Here is a 7,996-nt window from a genome sequence, read left to right as displayed (position 1 = left end):
AGCAACAGTAATCTGGCCATACCCTTTTTTTTTTTTTTTTTTTTTTTTTTTGAGACGGAGTCTCACTGTGTCTCCCAGGCTGGAGTGCAGTGGCGCGATCTCGGCTCACTGCAAGCTCCGCCCCCCGGGTTCACGCCATTCTCCCGCCTCAGCCTCCCAAGTAGCTGGGACTATAGGCGCCCGCTACCGCGCCCGGCTAGTTTTTTGTATTTTTAGTAGAGACGGGGTTTCACCATGTTAGCCAGGGATAGTCTCGATCTCCTGACCTTGTGATCCACCCGCCTCGGCCTCCCAAAGTGCTGGGATTACAGGCTTGAGCCACCGCGCCCGGCCTCTGGCCATACCCTTATTATCTCCAATCAGGCTTTCTCATTTCTTTTCAATATGGATAGGCTGAAAAGTTTCCTAATTTTTAAGTTCTGCTTCCATTTTGATTAACAATTCCATTCTTAAATCATTTCTCTTTTCTCTCATTTGACTATAACCAGGCGAAAGGAACAGGTTGCTCCTTCAACACTCTGCTTAGAATTAACTTCAGCTAGTCATGGAAGAGAGAATGGAATGGTGATTGGGCATTGGGAGATATTGCTCAAAGAATAAAAATTTTCATTTAAACAGGAAGAATAGGTTCAAAAGATCTATGGTACAACATAATGACTATGGTTAACAGCAATGTATTTATACTTGGAAATCACTAAAGGCGTAGATTTTAAGTGTCCTCACCACACACAAAAATGGTAAGTATGTGAGGCAATGCATTTATTCATTAGCTAGGTGTAGCCATTTCACAATGTATACATATTTTGAAACATCAGGATGTACTCCATAAATATTTCCATTTTTATTTGTCAATTTCAAAAAAAAAAAAAAGAAATGGGCTGGGTGTGGTGGCTCACACCTGTAATCCCAGCACTTTGGGAGGCTGAAGCGGGTGGATCACGAGGTCAGGCGTTTGAGACCAGCCTGGCCAACACAGTGAAACCCCGTCTCTACTAAAAATACAATTAGCCAGGCATGGTGGCGGACGCCTGTAATCCCAGCTACTTGGGAGGCTGAGGCAGGAGAATCTCCTGAACCTGGGAGGCAGAGGTTGCAATGAGCCGAGATCACGCCACTGCACTCCAACCTGGGCAACAGTGCAAGATTCTGTCTCAACAAAAAAAAAAAAGAAAAGAAAAGAAATGGCATCAGCTAAATATCCAATTTCATTGCTCACAAGTTCTAACTTCCATAGAACACTAGGACATGGACATTGTGAAATGATTATATCAAGCTAATTAACATATCTATCACCTAGCACATTTATCATTTTTGTAGTGAAAACATTTAAAATCTATTTTTAAAGCAATTTTGGAATATACAATATATTAACTATAGTCATTATGCTTTGCAATAGATATTGAAAACTTATTACTTCTAACTGAGACCTTATACTCTTTGATCAACATCTCCCCATTCTCCACCTTCACTCATCCACTCCCTGATAACCACCATTCTACTCTCTACTTCTGTAAGTTGGATTTTTTGGTTCCACATATAAGGACGATCATGTAATATTTATCATTCCATGGCTGGTTTATTTCACTTAGCATAAATGAAGGTATGTTCCTTCTATGCATAATTAGTTCAGAATTTTTATCATTAAGGGATGTTGAATTTTATTAAATGCTTTTCTGCATCTATTAAGATGACCATATTTTTTTCCATCATTCTATTGATGTTATGTATCACATTTATTGATTTGCATATGTTGAACTATCCTTGCATCTCTGGAATAAATCCCATTTGATTATGGTGTATTCTCTTTTTAATGTGTTATTGGATTTGGTTTGCTTGTATATTATTGAGCATTTTTGCTTATATGTTCATCATGGATATTGGCCCATAGCTTTCTTTTTTTGTTGTGTTTATGCCTGATTTTTGAATTAGAGTAATGCTAGTCTCATAGAATAAATTCTGTTTAACACTTTAAGAATCATTTGAGAAGAACTGGTATTACTTCTTTATATGTTTGGCAGAATGTGGCAGTGAAGCTATTCAGACCTAGGATTTTCTTTCTTAGAAGACTTTTTATTACTGATGTAATCTCATTGCTCATTATTGGTATGTTCAGGTTGTTTCTTCTTGACTCAATCTTGGTAGGTCATTTGTGTCCGGATATCTATCCATTTCTTCTAGCATTTTCAGTTTGTTAGCATATAGTTGTTCATAATAGACTCTATGGATGTTTCATATTTCTGTAGTATCCATTGTAATGTCTCCTTTTTGTTTCTGATTTTGTTTATTTAGGTCTTTTTTTTTGTTAGTCTAGCTGGCAGTTTATCAATTTTGTTTATCTTCTCAAAAACACTTTTTGAATTAGGAGGGCAGAGGAAGACCATTTCTTCCCCCGACCCCAACTGGAACACCAAATTTTAACAATTATCTACATATAGAAAAGCACCATCACAAGAACAAAAAATCAGGTGAGCAATCACAGTACCTGGATTTAGCTTCATATCTCTGAAAGAGGCATTGAGGAGGGCAGGAGAGACAGTCTGGAATTGCCAACACCACACCTCTCCCATCCTCTGGCAGTGTCTGTGTGGTGCAGAGAGAGAATCTGTGTACTTTGGAGAGGGAGAGTGCAGCAGACTGGGACGACTTTACATTGAACTCAGTGCTGCCCTGCTGTAGCAGAGAATAAAGCTGTGCTAGGCTCAGCCAGCACCTGTGCATGGAGGAAGCATTTGGACCAGAGGGAAGTCAGCCATCTGAGTGGTCAGAACTTGAGTTTCTCAGCAAGCCTCACCACCATGGCTGAAGTGATCTGGGGTCCTAGGTAAACTTGAAATGAGGTCTAGGACACAGGAACTGCCATTCCTAGGCAAATCCTAGTGTCTGGCTGGGCTTAGAGCCAGTGGACTAGGGAGACACCAGCTGGGGTAGCTAAGGGAGTGCTTGTGCCCTTCCTCCCCCAACCCTAGGCAGTGCAGCTCAAGGCAATGAAAGTGACTCCCTCCTTCTGTTTAAGGAGAGGAGACTGAAGAGTAAGCAAGACTTTGTCTTGCATCTTGGATACCAGCTCAGCCACAGTAGGACAGGGCATTGGACAGAGTTGTGAGGCCCCCATTCTAGGCCCTAACTCCTGAATGACATTTCTAGATACATACTGGGCCAAAAGGGAATCCAATGCCTTGAAGGGAAGGACCCAGTCCTGGCAGGATTCATCATGTGCTGACTAAAGAGCCCTTAGGCCCTGAATAACCAGCACTAATATGCAGGGAGTATGCTGTGGGCCTTGAGCTCTGAGTGTACTGGCTTCAGGTGTGACCCAGCACATTCCCAGCTGTGAAGGCTAAGGTGAACGACTCCTTCTGTTTGAGAAAAGCAGAGGGAAAAGTAAAGGAGACTTTGCCTTAAACTTTAGGTTAGGTACCAGCTCAGCTACAATGAGGTAGAACAACACAGACTGTTGGGTTCCCTGAGTCCAGGCCTAGGCTCTTGGACAGCATTTCTGGACCTGCCCTGGGCCAGAAGGGAGCCCAATGCTTGAAGGGTGAGACCCAGGCCAGGCAGCATTCACCAAAAGCTGACAGAAGAGCCCTTGGGCTTTAATTGAATACCAGTCAAAATGGCTATTATTAAAAGGTCAAAGGCTGGGCGTGGTGGCTCACACCTGTAATCCGCACACTTTGGGAGGCTGAGGTGTGCGATCACCTGAGATCGGGAGTTCCAGACCAGCCTGACCAACATGGAGAAACCCCGTCTCTACTAAAATTATAAAATTAGCTGGATGTGGTGGCACATGCCTGCATTCCCAGATACTCGGGAGACTGAGGCAAGAGAATCGCTTGAACTTGGTAGGCGGAGGTTGCAGTGAGCCAAGATCACACCATTGCACTCCAGCCTGGGCGACAAGAGCGAAACTCCGTCTCAAAAAAAAACTTCTGCACAGCAGAAGGAAACAATCAAGAAACTGAAGAGACAAGACACAGAATGGAAAAAATACATTTGCTAAATACCCATCTGACAAGGGATTGATTAATAACCAGAATAAATAAGGAGCTCAAACAACTGTATTGGAAAAAAATCTAATACTCCAATCAAAAAATGGGCAAAATATTTGAATAGGCATTTCTCAAAAGAAGACATACAAATGACAAACAGGCATATGAAAAGGTGCTCAATATCACTGACCATCAGAAAAATGCAAATCAAAACTATCGTGAGATATTATCTCACTTCAGTTAAAATGGCTTTTACCCAGGCGGAACCAAGACTGCTATGGTTGCTGTTTGCGGTGGTCTAGGGAGGAAGAAGTTGACACACCTGGTAACGGCTGCTGTCAGACTTACACATCCCGGGACTCCCACGGTGCTTTTGAGAAGGGGTTGTTCACAATATAAACAGGTATCCAGCAATGAGGACCTGTCCACTCCAATGGAAAACCCTTATAAAGAACCTCTTAAGAAATGTATCTTGTGTGGAAAGCATGTAAATTATAAGAATGCACAGCTTTTGTCCCAGTTTGTTTCTCCATTTACTGAATGCATTTATGGAGGCACATTACGGGTCTTTGTGGGAAGAAACAGAAAGAAATAACAAAAGCAATCAAGAGAGCTCAAATAATGGGGTTTATGCCAGTTACATACAAAGATCCTGCATATCTCAAGGACCCTAGAGTTTGTAACATCAGATATCAGGAATAAATTCTATCACGTTACCACCAATAAACTTATTTTACAGTTAAAAAAAAAAAAAATGACTTTTACCCAAAAGTCAGGCAATAACAAATGCTGGTGAGGATGTGGAGAAAAGGGAACACTAATACACTGTTGGTGGGAATGTAAATTAGTACAACCACTAAGGAGAATAGTTTGGAGGTTTTTCAATAAAACTAAAAATGGAACTGCCGTATGATCCAGCAATCTTACTGCTGGGTCTATACCCAAAAGAAAGGAAATCAGTATATCAAAGAGTTATGTGCACTCTCATGCTTGTTGCAGCACTGTTTACAATAGCTAAGATTTGGAAACAACCTAAGTATCCATCAACAGATGAATGGATAAAGAAAATGTGAGCCGGGCGCTGTGGCTCATGCCTGTAATCCTAGCACTTTGGGAGGCTAAGGTGGGTGGATCACCTGAGGTCAGGGGTTTGGGGCCAGCCTGGCCAACATGGTGAAACCCAGTCTCTACTGAAAATATAAAAATTAGCCGGACGTGGTGGCGGGCGCCTGTAATCCCAGCTACTCGGGAGGCTGAAGCAGGAGAATTGCTTGAACCCGGGAGGCAGAGGTTGCAGTGAGCAGAGATCGAGCCACTGCACTCCAGACTGGGCAACAGAGTGAGACTCAGGATCAAACAAAAAAAAGAAAATGTGGTACTTATACACAATGGAGTACTATTCAGCCATAAAAAGAATGAATTCCTTGAGATATAACTTTAGGTTGTTTATTTGTGATCATTCTTCTTTTTGTTTTTTTGTTTGTTTGTTTTGTTTTTTTTGAGACAGAGTTTCGCTCTTGTTGCCCAGGCTGGAGTGCAGTGGTGTCATCTCAGCTCACTGCAACCTCCCAGGTTCAAGCAATTCTCCTGCCTCAGCCTCCAGAGTAGCTGGGATTACAGGCATGTGCCACCACACCTGGCTAATTTTGTATTTTTAGTAGAGACGGGGTTTCTCCATGTTGGTCAGGCTGGTCTTGAACTCCCGACCTCAGGTGATCCGCCCGCCTTGGCCTCCCAAAGTGCTGGGATTACAGGCGTGAGCCACCGCACCTGGCCGATCATTCTTCTTTTTGACTGTAGGTGTTTATTGCTATAAAATTTCCTCTTTGCTGAATCCCATAAGTTTTGGTATGTTTTGTTTCCATTTTGGTTTGTCTCAAGATATTTTTAAATTTTGTCTTTAATTTATTTATTGACCAATTGGTTGTTTAGGAACATGTTGTTTAATTTTCATTTATTTGTGAATTTCCCAAAATTCTTTTTGTTATTTATTCCTAGTTTCATACCTTTCTGGTTGAAAAAGACACTTGATAGTATTTCAATCTAATTAAATTTGTTAAGACTTGTTTTGGCCAGGCACGGTGGCTCACACCTGTAATCCCAGCACTTTGGGAGGCCGGAGCGGGAGGATCACCTGAGGTCAGGAGTTCAAGACCAGCCTGACCAACATGGAGAACCCCATCTCTACTAAAAATACAAAAATTAGCTGGGTGTAGTGGCGCATGCCTGTAATCCTAGCTACTCATGAGTCTGAGGCAGGAGAATCGCTTGAATTCGGGAGGTGGAGGTTGCAGTGAGCCAAGATCATGCCATTGCACTCCAGCCTGGGCAACAAGAGCGAAACTCCATCTCAAAAAAAAAAAAAAAAGAGACTTGTTTTGTGACCTAACATATGCTGTACCCTGGAGAATGTTTCGTGTGCTCTTGAGAAGAATGTGTATTCTGTTGCCATTGAATGGAATGTTTTTTATATGTCTGCTATGTCCATTTGGTCTAAAGTGTATTTCAAGTCTAATATTCCCTTATTAATTTCCTGACTTGATGATCTGTCCATTGCTGAAAGTAGGGTATTTAAGTTTTCTAATATTATTATATTACAGTCTGTGTTTGAATCTATTAACATTTGCTTTATATATGTAGGTGCTCCAATGTTGTATGCATATATATTTATAATTGTTATATCTTCTTGATAAATTGTTTGCTTTATCATTATATTATGACACTCTTAGTCTCTGTATTAGTCCATTCTCACATTGCCATACAGAAATACCTGAGACTGGGTAATTATAAAGAAAAGAGGTTTAATTGGCTTACAATTCTGCAGGCTGTACAGGATGCATGCTGCTGGCATCTGCTTGGCTTCTGGGGAGACCTCAGGAAACTTACAATCATGGCAAAAGGCTAAGGAAGAGCAGTAATGTCACATGGCCAGAGCAGGAGCAAGAGAGAAAGGGCCAGAGGTGCCACACACTTTTAAACAACCAGATCTCACGAGAACCCACTCACTATCACAAGGACAGTATCAAGGGGGATGGTGCAAAACCATTCATGAGAAATCCTCTGCCATGATCCAAAAACCTCCCATTAGGCCGCACCTCCAACATTAGGGATTACAATTCAACATGAGATTTGGTGGGGACACAGATCCAAACCATATCAGTCTTGTTTTAGCTTTTGACCTAAAGTTTATTTTGTCTTAAATAAGTATCACTACCCCTGTTCTCTTTTGGTTTTCATTTGCATCCCATCCTTTCACTTTTAATCCATGTGTGACCTTAAAGGTTAAGTGAGTCTCTTCTAGGGAGCACATAGTTGGGTCTTGTTTTTTATTCATTCCGTCACTCTATGCCTTTTGATTGGAGAATTTAATAAAGATAATTATTGATAGATAAGAACTTCTGCTGCTATTTTGTTGTTTTTCTGTTTTTTGCTTTTGTTTTTGTTTTTTTCTTAGACGGAATTTCACTCTTGTTACCCAGACTGGAGTGCAATGGCACTATCTCAGCTCACTGCAACCTCCGCCTCCCAGGTTCAAGCGATTCTCCTGCCTCAGCCTCCCGAGTAGCTGGGATTACAGGTATGTGCCACCAGGCCCGGCTAATTTTTGTATTTTTAGTAGAGACTGAATTTTGCCATGTTGGCCAGGCTGGTCTCAAACTCCTGACCTCAAGTGATCTGCCTGCCTTGGCCTCCCAAAGTGCTGGGATTACAGGCATGAGCCACCGCGCCTCGCCTTTCTGGTTATTTTATAGAGCCTTTGTTCTTTTCTTTCTCTTGCTGTCTTTCTTTATGATTAGATTATTTTCTCTAGTAGTATACTTTGATTACTTACTTTTTATCATTGTATGTCTACTATAGGTTTCTGTTTTGTGGTTACCATGAGGCTTACATAAAACATCTTACAGATACGACAAGCTAGTTTGAGCTGATAACAACTTGACTCTGATCACATTAAACAACTGTAAACTTTAACTCCACCCTGCACTCATTTTATGTGTACAATGGTA

General features: G+C 41.5%; 1 pseudogene; it reads left to right on the top strand.

The window, feature by feature from the left end:
- The first annotated feature begins 4,157 nt into the window (after positions 1–4,157).
- On the top strand, positions 4,158–4,812 carry LOC101014292 (annotated as a pseudogene).
- Positions 4,813–7,996: the final 3,184 nt, after the last annotated feature.

This window comes from Papio anubis, chromosome X, assembly GCF_008728515.1.
Source record: "Papio anubis isolate 15944 chromosome X, Panubis1.0, whole genome shotgun sequence".
NCBI classification, from domain to species: domain Eukaryota; kingdom Metazoa; phylum Chordata; class Mammalia; order Primates; family Cercopithecidae; genus Papio; species Papio anubis.
Note: the sequence above shows the minus strand (reverse complement) of the source record. Positions and strands in the feature narration are given on the sequence as shown.